The 12191-nt window shown below is 46.6% G+C and overlaps 1 long non-coding RNA gene across 1 annotated transcript in view; it reads right to left on the bottom strand.

Moving 5' to 3' along the window:
- LOC109316703 overlaps positions 1 to 9395 on the bottom strand; it is a 33874-nt gene extending 24479 nt beyond the window's left edge. The window contains exons 1-2 of the long non-coding RNA XR_002102898.1: positions 9329 to 9395; positions 8558 to 8622 (exon numbers count right to left, since the gene is read on the bottom strand). This is a non-coding gene — a long non-coding RNA (uncharacterized LOC109316703). The remainder of the gene's footprint in view (positions 1 to 8557; positions 8623 to 9328) is intronic.
- Positions 9396 to 12191: the final 2796 nt, after the last annotated feature.

The raw sequence follows: 12191 nt of genomic DNA, 5'->3' as shown, positions 1-12191 counted from the left end.
GTGGCTGACAGCATTAGATAGGAAAGGAGCAAAGACAGGAGCATGTTTCCTTGGGAAATCAGAGGAACACAGGAACTGTCAGACTAGGTCTGTGCCGTAAGTCCATCCGGTCCAGACTTTTATGTCTGAGACTGGCTAGCACCAGATGCTTCAGGGGAAGAAGGAAGATCCCTACAGCAGGCAGAGGTGGGGCAGTCCACTCCTCACAGGAGGAGGCTTCATTTTGGTCTCCAGTAGTTACAGATCTGTGGAAGCACAAGGTCCAATAAACTATGCAGTCAAACCTGGGTTCTCTCAAAAACAAAAAAGATGCTACTACCATATTTACTCAAGTATTAGATCATCCAGACTGTAAGATGACTCCCACAATAATTAGGTCCTATATATAGAAGATTTATAACATTTGATATAATTTTCCAAGTATAGAAACGAATTACTGGAGGTTTGTCTTGAATTTGTCAGTCTCCCACTGCTACAGCAGGGGAAATCAGCCTGGGGGGTCAGGTAGTCCCTTTGACCTCTGCTCTCCACCCCTCACCCCCAATTTCTTCCCCCTCCTCTCCCTAAGCACATGGAAGTAAGGAGAAAAATTGAAAAAACTCACCTTGAAATAAACATAACTGTACCAATTTGCATATAGTACCCACAGACTTAGTCCATCCAGAATTGATGCATTATCCCTTTTTTGAAACTGCTTCAAGTTTGAGCACAGGTAGTCTATGAACAAACACTTTATAGCAGCACTCTTGTATCTAGTTAGAGTACAAACTTAAAAAAAAAAATACATATATATATACATATACATATACACATCTATACCTCTGCAAATCTGCCTTGTGACCAGTATGGTTCACTTGACAGTCCAAACCACACCTTTACAGTTGCACCATTCTCATTACAATAACTGCACTGTGCACCCGCACTCCTACATATCTGTGCACCTGTCACCATCACCTTTACCCACCACAGTCACATAAAGGGCCGCCTCAGTGCCCCCTGCATCTCACTCAGTCCCATTTTGATGCAGTCTTCATATGAGGGGTTATATGTCTGTTTATCAGCAGATTCCTGGTTTTCTACAGAGCGTTTCTGAAGCAGGAGATGAACTGGCTGAAGCAGGCTGTCAGAGTTCCCTGCTGCTTGGTTAGGTGACTGAACCGCACCACCTCTCTGGTCCGGGACTTGACCCCTGTCACCATCAGGAAGAGTACGATTGCTCTCCTCCACACCTCCTGGCAAAGATGCAGTACCTGAGGAGGTGGCTGATTGTTTCTACCTTCTACCACCTGATTTGCCTGGGGCAGTTTGATAGGCCTCTCTGCTTCCTGATTTTTTTTACTCAGATGGTTTTGGCCCAGGCAATTTTACTGGCCTAGAGGGGGAGATCCCTTTCTTCTTGGCCTTGAATGACTTGGTGTAGATGAGGGTGAAGACCTGTCTATTGCACTGCAGGCAGGCACCCCTGCACCAGTCTACTGTAGCCTCCCAATGGGAGGATCTCAACTACACAATTTAAGGTGTTGGGGGATTGCTCTCAGGCTTTCTCACTAGCTTGCTCCTATAACTTTTTGGCTAGGGGCAAGTGAGACTAGGGGGCATCTGAACCCCATGGCCTTGTGACCCCAGGGCTTGGGGCTTGTGCATAGGATGCCTGTCATGGACTGGGGAGGATCTGAAGCCCCAGGCTGAAGACTGGGAGGTGGGATACTCACCAGTGGTGGCAAAACAGACTTGAACAATTGAGCTCTGCTCAGTTGATAGAATTCAGAACTGATTTCATTAATTTGGCCCGAGACACAAAATTATTTTATATATCTCAGCGTATCAAATGTAGCATTTTTGGCATCAAGGGGAGGATGTAGGGGTTGGCTCTGACCCCCTAGGGCCAGGGCCAGTTCCCTGCAGAGGGAACACTCACCCATTTTCCTGTTGGTTTGTTTTGTTTTTTTTTTTAAGGGTCAACCCCCCCTCTCCCCCACCAAAAAAAGCAACAAAAACCAAAAAAAAAAGACAATAATGGATACAGATTGTGGAGGCAACCAAGGGCCTCTAGTGCTAAATTATTATAATTTTTTAGTCTAGATATGAATATACATTGTCCTGTCCAATCCAAATGAATCTTGCTACGATTTTGGCCTCAATGAGATCCTATATCAGTGAATTTCACAGTCCAGCCACACATCGTGTGAAAAATATTTCCTTCTTAAACATCCATTCATGATCTAGAGTTGAACCCACCTCTTAATTCCACGGCGGGTCTCCAAGTTAAATCCTTTCTTTGTTCTGTGTTACAGTCAGTCTGAGTGAGGCCACCTGAGGTGCCTGAGGTGTGTTTACTGTCTTGGAAACAATGCCCTGTACTTGGGTGTAACAAAGATGCCCATCAGACCAGCTATGCTCTCTCAGAACAAGCAATATGACTCCAACCCTGAGGAAAATTAAGAGGAATAAGGCAGTGGTACCAAACACCCCTGCTGATCATTAACTTGTAAGTGCTGACTACTCACTTCCCAAGAGTATCACAAGACATGGAAAGAGAATACCTTACAGGCAAGAAACAGAGACAAGTACCCACTGCCAAAGTGCACTTTTGTGTAGGCTGCCACAGAGCTAATGAATTGCCTTCTATGGTTTAAGGAATCTTTGCCCTGAAAAATTCCCATATGTTTTAAATATATTTAAAGACTACAGCATCTCTGCAGAGACCTAAACACACAGCTCTCACTTAAACTCCCAGGTAGAATCTGACAGTAAAGCCCCATCAGTCCTCCTTTTGACAAGATCTTAAGTAAGTGAGATCCAACTGAAACAGCGGCAACCCCCATTTCTGGCTCAGCCCCTTCCCCATCCCTTTTATGCTCCCCTCTGTCCCCAAATAAGTGTGGAAACAGATGCTGTGAAGGCCAGTAAACGTAGGCTGTTTTAGACCAAAGGGGTAAGTGAATTAGTCCCCTCCCCTGGGATAAGAAAGAATGGAGATATATACACAGCACACATACACTTGCCAGTCGTAAGTAATCTGCCCATCTCAAGTGTATGCCAATTAAACCTTTAAACCACAACCAGATTACACTATATATTCCCTGTATGTTGTAACTAAGCAGCTAGAACCTCTGAAAATCAGCAGCAGCAGCAGCAGTTGGCATTTTATGGGCTTGGCTTGCTTTTAACAGTCGTCCATTAGAGGTCACTAGAACCCAACCGGAGCATGAAGCAAGAGGCTGCCGTAAGGACATCGGGTTCTTTTGTGGCAGACAGGATCCTAAGAACAAAATCTATACAAAGCAAACTTTCCCTCAAACAAACAAACAAGCCGAATGGAGGCTGTTTGTCACCCTGACCCCATTTATAAATCTGCTAAAAGAATCTTAAAAGGAGAGAAGAATGCGCTGGGAAAGAAAATGCACCACCATCCTTTTATTGCCCTGCTTTGAAGGGACAGCGTGATGTGAGTGCATCAGTATTAGGGGAAATATATATATTTTTTCTGGTGGTGATTGGTAAGGAATCAACGAGCATTCTGCACACAGCAGATAGAAAAGGCATACGTTTTCAGGCGGACAAAGGCAATGTCTTAGGCAGGCAGGCAGTGTCCAGTTATGAAAACACCCAGCTCGCCATGATATCAGTCTTGGCTGCCAAGGGAAAGAAATTGCACGAGTGCCAATGACTGCTGGCTACAGTACAGAAATCAGCACTTCCCTCAGCCCCTCTGGGAAAGCAGCAGGTGGGCTGCAACAGCTCTGGGCCCATTTAAGCCCCCTCTGCACTTCTCCCCACACAGCAGGCAGAATGAAGAGCACACCCCGGGAGGAAATAACTAAGCCGTGACACTGCAGTGCAACACAGCAACAGCTGTTGCTTCTTGCTGAAGCACACCATGCATCAGAGACCCAACACCCCAAGGAAACACAAGACTCCAGCTGTCCTGGGAGTCAGGCATGCAGGACACCTCTAGAAAAATCAGGAATGAGCAGTCGCCATTGTGAGGGAAGCCTAGTGGAAGCCAAATGACCTCAACCAGTCTGGAGAAATGCTGGAAAAGCGGCTTGTCAATATGCTACTGCGTTTTATTAGATGTTGCTCCCCCCATTTGTAGTACATTGTGGTTGATAATTATCAGGGGCTGGGGGACATTTTATTGGATTCCACAGCAGGTGGATAGTTCATCAACTGACTATATCCCTTCAGTGCATTGAGTCCTACTGGAAGGAGGGGAGTTTGCTGCCCCTTTCAAAATGGATAGGCATTTTATGGGTCTGCCTGCGCCCTCAGAGTCCCTGGCTCATTTAGAGCCATGGGTACCTCTTACTTCTTGTGACATGTCCATATACCACAGAGCTCAGTCAGCAGGATGCCAGGCTGCGATGGAATTGCACTGCTGCAGCAGCACGGTATGAAGACATAACCATAATGATGGGAGTATGTTGCCCCCCCTCACCTGGGGCAATTACAAATTAGGTGACAATCCTTCTGTGCAGCATGGTTAGGTCTGCTCTGCATCTGTCTCGCCATTTGTCCCCTGGTAATATCTTTTGTCCTTAAGTACCTGACTGGCTCATTTGAAATTATGGTCACAGTCACAGCTCCTATTTGCTGCATCAACATCTCTATACACTCTCGAAGAATCTTTGTTAGCATGCGGATGCAGTGTACTGAAAGGTGTGGGGGCTGGGGGAGAGGAGAAGGATATGCAAGTGCTTACTGGACCTTCGCCTCCATGAAAGACAATGACAAGCTTGGATTCATAGCCCGGAGCTGCACGACCTTCCGTTTAGCTACTCATGACAAATATTTACACAGGGAAGATGGTGAACTTGTATTTCAACTGATGACATTTTTTTGCAATGAATTTCTGAGCCAGCCAAAGGACCAGACTGACAGTTGCCCAGGGTGTCTCTGGTCCTGTATTTATTCAAAGCACAGACAGAAATGCTAAGAGTTTTCTACCCACACAATACTCTCTTTTCTCTCCATGTACTTCAGCCCTGATCTGGAGGGGCAGTGTCTGTAAACAAGGTGAAATGCACCTGCCACAGCTCCTGCAGTCCTTGACTTCTCCGATAGCACTACTACTCATGTTACCAGCAGCTTCTGTGACCCACCCTGGACTGACCCAAGTGTATTTCACACAAACTACTGCCCTGCAGCAACCAGAAGGCTGTGAGTTTTGATCACTAGTGAGCTAGGTTGAAGTTGAACCACTGACCTAGCAAGTAATGCCTATTTGGAGTGTAAGCAACCCAATGAGCCACCCAGTCTTCAACCCCCAGGCTTCAAGCTCAGCCACCCCTTTCTCCATTCCAAAGCAATACTCTTTTTTATTCTACCCCTGTGCTCATGTGAATTTACTCCCTCTTCCTTCTTAAAATTGTGGTTGTAAAAGAGGCTATGTGCTTAGTCACCTTCCTCTTGCAATGCTATGCAGCTCTTCCTCCATACCACTCCAGGAATAATGTCGAGGGTCCTCCAAAAGAACCTCTCTCAGGTGGAGCAATGGTGGCTTCAGACTTATTGTGTTGTTTATGACAGAGCCGGAGGGGGAGAGGATGTAGTTGTAGAGACTATAAAAGGGGCTTCTTAATTGAGGCTATTGGATGGGGTGGATTAATGCACAGACCCTTGGGCTCTGGGCCCAGGGGCAGCACAGTCCAGGCAGACATCCTGGTTGTGGGCATCTCTGTTGGGCAGCGTGCGCCTCTTATCTGCTCTCTGGGCAGGCAGCCAGGGGCAGAGCTCATGCCCCCGCCAGCCTGCCCTAGGCCTGGCCCATCCCAGATTGCTGGGGGACCACAACTCCAGCTGCACAACATCTGCCAAGCGGAGGGGCTGGGGACACTTTCACCTCAGTGGTAGTCACACCCCATAGCTTGCCCCGGATGTGCGGAGGAAGCCGGGTGGGCTCAGCCACAGCCCCCTGGCAGGTGCTGAAGGAACCTACCCTCGCATGGTGGGGGCCTCCAATTCTCTGTTTGCCCATGCCCCAATAACTCTCCATCCAGCCCTACTACTGCACACAGATAGGACCTCTCATTTTCTTGCTCTGAAACAAACCACCATAGCAACTTATGTTTCTAAAAAGCCACAACACAGGGTCACCCAAAATCCTGGCCTGGATAAAGCAGTCCTGGAAGAGACTAAGGACCACTTTACAGGCAAGAAAGGAGTGGGAGGGATTTTCAGAAGGAGGAAGGACCAATCTAGTTCTCCTGCTCCCCTCCCAGGAAAAAGAATTAACATTTTTGAAAACCCTGAGATAGAGAGGAATAAAAAGCTATAAAATGGAAGGATTTGTTCAGAGTGCTCTGAGGGATTATAGTGAAATTGGGACGACTGAAGTGAAATTAAGGAAAGAAAAATTTAGACTGGAAAAGAGGACACACTACCTCTAGAAGATAGCCTTCAAGGGAAGTTAGGAAATCAGTGTGCTTTAAGCCCTATAGGCTGGACATGACTATCAAGAATTAGTTTTGTGGAGCACTTCTGCACTGGATGAGGTGGGCAAGTGACCTCACGGGTGTATTTGGTCTGTAGCTGTCCTGATGATATTTGAGATCTAAACGGAGAAGGCAGACTGGCAACTGAATGAGCAGGGGATGTGACCACTCTGCTGCTGCAGCACTCCTTGGCTTTTAGCCTTAAAGAACATTATCCCCAGGGACTTCCTCCCTCCAATTAGACGGTGGCAGCAGCTTCCTGACAGGCACTGAGAAAGCATGCAGGCATCCTTGCAACTCACCTCCCTCCCAACCTAAAACTAACAAGCAACTCTCCTTGCCCTCCAGTCACCGCTGCCACAGCCTCTGCCAGCTCCTCCAAGCAACCCCGGGATCTGAAATCACTGGCAAATAAATCTATTCTCTATGGGACTGGGGGAAAGAAGGGGGCTCCTTCCAAGGGTCAGTGGAAAGGCTTTCCTTGAGAGAAGAGGGGAGTCAACTCAACAAGGGCAGCAGTCTTTCTGCTACCCCCTGGTTTAGTCTTACTCTCCTGTCCTTATGAGTGGGAGAGAGATGTCTGCTCACATTAAAGCTGTTTCTCTTTTGATGAGCTGCATGCAGGCAAGGATAAGCTTGGGGAATCACATGAAGTGTGGCAGGGAAGGAAAGACAGAGAAAGAGAGGGACCCTCTCAAAATACTCCTAGCTATTTTTACTCAAAGCAGACTATAAAACAAACAAATAACGTGATCTCCCATGAAAAATTGGTACAAAAAAAAATTAATCTCTTCTTAAGGGCTAGATTCAGACCCATGCCACCCCACTGTGAATCAGAAGTTTTTCACATGCCCTGGTGCATTTACTCCCAGAAAAAAACAGAGATTAAGGCCTGGCCCAAAGTGACAGGATTCCAGAGAGAGGCAAAGTATTGTTAAGCTAGGACTTGAGAGAAACCTCTTTGAACCTGGTTGGCAAAACAGGCCCCTTTATTTAGGATAAAATGAAGAAGCAGGTGAGCTCAGTGGCAGGCAGCTGAAATGATAGGCGCCACCACCCAACACATGGACAAAATGCAGGGCCTGCTTGGAACCAAGTTAGTGGGCAGAGGTGGGGCCTGGAGATCCAACACAAGCTCTGAGTGGTATTGTTTTGGTGGAGCTGGGCATGTCAACAGGAGCAGATGCAGCTAGAGAAGGTAGCCAAAAGCTCAGGACAGCCAGAAAAGTCCTTGTAGCCTGACCCCATGAGACAGGTGAAAAAATTGAAACTGCTTTTGGAGCACAGTGCAGGCTGGAAAAGGCAGCAGGCACTATACATCCAGGATGCTGCCTCCTGCTGTTTGATGCCCATGGTGTTCGGGGAAACAGGACTTTGCATATGTTAGTTGCCAACAAACTAGACTGCATCAGGCAAATGCCCAACTCCATCATGGATTCACCTGTCAGTAGAAACAGCTACATTCTGAAGGGTACAGAATCATTCTTCTTTCTGGCCTCTGGCAGAGTGCTACTAGGCTGCTGTCTCTGAGACAGTTTCCAGAGTTTTCACCATCTCCTTGAAAATTGACACCTACCTCCTCCAGAGGCAAGCTTCCCAAATCAAAATGAACAAGAAACGGGAGAGGGAACTGCACAGCTCAGGGCACTGGGGAGACAGAGCCCTCTCTTTTCACCAGTTCTCAGTGGAACAGGAATCCTACAACAAGCAGTGCTACTTACTGATTCCTGTGGGCAACCTGAACAGACAGATCCAACATCAAATGGTCGCAGGATCTGACTTTCTCCTACTGTCCTGACAGGTTCCTTCAGAACGGGGCTGAGGCACAAGCGCATCTGCATGCAGAGCTGAGGGAAGCCCTCACTCCCACTGCTTGTGCTGTACCCGTTCCGTGAATAATGCAGGAGTTCAGTCTCCAGGGCTGGCTGTCAATCTGACACCTTCCAGTGGTGCTAAATTCACTTAGAAAATAAAGTAGCTACTGTGCGCTACACATTTCAAACCTACTAGCCAAGATTCATGTTGCACATTTATGGGTGGAAAGGAGGAAAAAGCAGCACTGGGGATTTACGACAAGCAGCCGACTACCCCTCCCAACACATATACACGCACAAACTTACCTTTAGCTCCTTCCTCCTATATAACAGCTTGATTGCCATAGCAACTGTAATCCTAGGTCATGCAGCTTAAAAAAAAAAAAAAAGAAAAAAAGTAAAGATACATGTCATCACTGAATATAGCCTCAGTGGCAGAATCTAATTTTCATTAGAGACATAATGGTGGTTTTGCATAATCATACATATATTAATACCCAACATGCCAATGTTTGGTTAAAATTCATGAATTCAGCTCTAAATAAAAAGTGCTGATGGCTGGGGGTTTATTTCTTTTCTTTTATTAAGGAAAATATTTTTAAAGCTCAGAGTTGTGCAGCTTCTTCCTAATCCTGTAATTAACCAGGGGTGGGGAAGAGAGTGGAGCTGAGGATGCAGAGGTGAAGTGAAATCTCAAACTGAATCACTTTGGGAAAGGGCAAACTGAGGCTAGTCTCTTTAGCTTCGGTGGGTGGAGGGATAAGGCAACTGCAGCACAAAGTCAGGGTGTATCTGGAATTAAACACAAGAAGACATTGCCCTTCTGAATTTGTAGTGGAGTAACATTGTCCCAAGGGGCATATTACTATGGGGAACTGATAGACACAGGAACTGGCATGCTAGCGGGACTACAAGCAACTGTTCACAGCACAAACTGAGGGCTGTATTTTCATTGGGATGCTGATTCTCCCTGGGTACCCTCAGAGTAATCAAACAGCAGAGCAGCTGCATTCAGATAACAACACTTTCTAGAACAAAATAATATCCTGTTACAGATAAACACTAGAAAGACTTTACCTTTTTGTACCCAGCTACCCTCCCCTGATATTCCTATTCCCTTCTATGCAATCCCCTGCCTTTCCACCTTGCATTTCTGTCTGTGGTCTAATCAGCAGGGCCTAAGCTCTTTGCAGCACCTGGCATTTAATCAGGTCTTGTTTGGCTGGATGGAAAACTCCTGTGTTGGAGAGGACCACAGTCACCTTCAACAGGCTTTCATGTTTCTGTCTAAGGCTTTTCTGTGGGAGGTCAGGGCTTCTGTGCCTTCATGTCCTGAGCAGCTCTGGAAAGGAAGGCCTTGAGACACTATAGAGAGTGCCAGACCAGTGGTTCTGAACCTTTTTCAGTTGAAGTACCCCTTGGTCTCAGAGTGAGACTTCACGTACCCCCTAGGAGCAACGTTTCTCATGTGAGGTTGAGGCATGGAGCAGGAGTAGGATATCCGGTTTCCACGTGCATGAGTGTTTTATGGCAGTAAAACCCCGGCAATTTCAAATTGTCAAGACATTTTTTAGGCCCTTCGACCTGTGTTAGACAACATATGAAATATATCTCATGTACCCCCTGATGAGGCTTCACGTGTACCCCCAGGTCAGAACCGCTGCTCTAAACATTGGACTTGTGCGCTGGTTTATATAGTTCTGACTAAACGCACAAAGTCTTGGCTTGGCCAACTCCGCGTAAAACCAGTGCTGGATTTTGTGGGGCAGTCCCTTCTTTGGCTAGAAGAAAATCTTGGTCTGGGACTACGAGCAAGAGTTTCTTCTAGCAGGTTGAACTCTTGTGTTAGGCCAAAGAGACAAGGCAGAGAACACGTGCAGGTGTGTGAGAGGAAGAGTTCAAAAGCTAGTCCTGAGAGTGCCTGACAGTATTTGAGGGGTGGGTTTGTCCTGCTGACAGAGCAGAAAAAGGAAAGAGGCAGGGAGAAAGGCAACAAAGAGAAAGTGAAAGAGGGAAAAAGAGACAGCAAGGCATTTCTGCAACAAGCCATAACTGTGGTCCCCTGTGGTGTGTGGAATTCCTCCTCCCCTCCTCACATCTTCATTAGCCAGGTTACCTCTGAGCAGACAGGGAAGAAGAGGTTTAGCACAAGCGGAGCTGTCAGCCAGCGTGGAGAAAAGTCCAGTAATTAAAGTGCAGCCTGCCCTTCTGTCCAAGCCAGGAATGACTTGTGGTGGGGAGGGAAAAGGGATTCCTCATCTATGATCAGACCTATTTACTGTATAGCTGGAAGGTGGAATTACTCTTCCCTGCAAGTGCACCTCCTCCCTGTTTACCTGGGTAGGTCTGAAGGATTTGAATCCCATATACCTGGGATTTGCACGCGCTTGTGTTCAGCACAGTTTGTACAGCACGCAAGCAAACAGATTCACAGTTTGCAATGGCATAATGCTGCCTGCCCCTCTGCAGGCAGGCAAGAGCTCTGAGAGTCCACCTGGGTCCATCTGCTTTGATGAAAGGATTAATAACAGTTTTTCAGATGTAATCAGTCATCCAGATCAATGGCAGCCAACAAAATAAATGATAGGCCAGATTAGGCAGCCTCAGGCATCACGCTTGGTTGTTACAATAAGGAAGATTGTGTGCTACAGGAGTAGGGAAAGGGACTCATAGGAGGAGGGAGAGGGGCTCTCTGGAAGAGTGCCAGTGAGGAAATAAAAGGGAAGCTATTAATTTAATTCTGTTTGGATTAATTCTTTAAACTAATTTGAATCTTTTTTATCATAATGAACCTGCATTTCTCCCTCTCTCCCCTCCTCCTCCTCCCTCTGGAGGTCCCCCCTTCCCCACAGTGAGACTGAAGGCCTGGAAAGAGACATGTCAGGGAGGGAGAGATTCATCCTCCTATTGAATAGGTCAGCCTGACAGGAGGTGCTGTGCTCTTTCCAGTCTGGCATGTGTTGAGAGTCCAATGAACATGAGTCCCAGGGGAAGGAGGGCTCTCTGCCTTCCTAAACCACCTCCTTCACCCCTTCCTCCAATGAACCCTTGGTTCTGTGTCTATAGAAGGACATGCCTGAAATTGAGGAAGGTTCATCCAAATTTGTCAACAGGGACCAGGGAAAGATGGAGGAAGGCAGACAGAAACCCCACTTCAATTCACTGAACATGCAAGATATCCCTGTTTTAAGGCCAGCTTGTGAACAAAGCAAGAGTCTGTCAAACTGGGGAACAGTCACATGGGGGAAATGCTTTGTCCTTTAAGTTGTTTATATATGGGTTAGGCAAAACTTTGGAGGATAAACTCACACAGACACAGTGAGGCCAAGAAGGGGAATTGACACAGCAAGATTTCATTGAGGGGGGTTGTGGCTTAGTTGGTTAATGCACCTAAAATAGGAGGATCTGGTTTCCTATCCTGTTGATGCCAGATAAGTATGATACAGGCAATCCCCGCTTAACGCTATATTGCTCATTTCAAACTGATACAGGCAAGTTGCACTTAGCAGTATTTCTCTATAACACCCATTTTAAATTAATACCTGATTCCACTTAGAGCTCAGCAAGTTTCAGTATAACGCTCACAATCACCACCTGGGGTCATTAAAAATACTTGCGGTCGCCATCTCGGATCATCAAAAACTTCCAGTTTTGTGTAATGCTTGGTTTTTCAGGAACCACTTAAGAGACTTAAGAACACTAAGTGGGGGTTGCCTGTATACATCCTGGGGTCTTCTCCATCTCTGGTATCAGGTTGGAAGGAAGATTCAAACTCCTTTCTTCCCAGCCTTTGAATAGGTGAGGGAAACACAAGCAGATGGCTCCACTGATTCTGTTATCAGCAACAAATGGATAATTCTGAGCAAGTGCCTGCCAGAAAATGGGAAAGTGTCTGTGTGTTGGGGGAACTACAGAAGGAGGAAGAGTGAAAGAAAGGGGT

This window comes from Crocodylus porosus, unplaced genomic scaffold (genome assembly GCF_001723895.1).
Source record: "Crocodylus porosus isolate Cpor-Errol unplaced genomic scaffold, CroPor_comp1, whole genome shotgun sequence".
Lineage (NCBI taxonomy): Eukaryota > Metazoa > Chordata > Crocodylia > Crocodylidae > Crocodylus > Crocodylus porosus.
The sequence above is the reverse complement of the archived record's forward strand: the minus strand, read 5'-3'. Positions and strand labels throughout refer to the sequence as shown.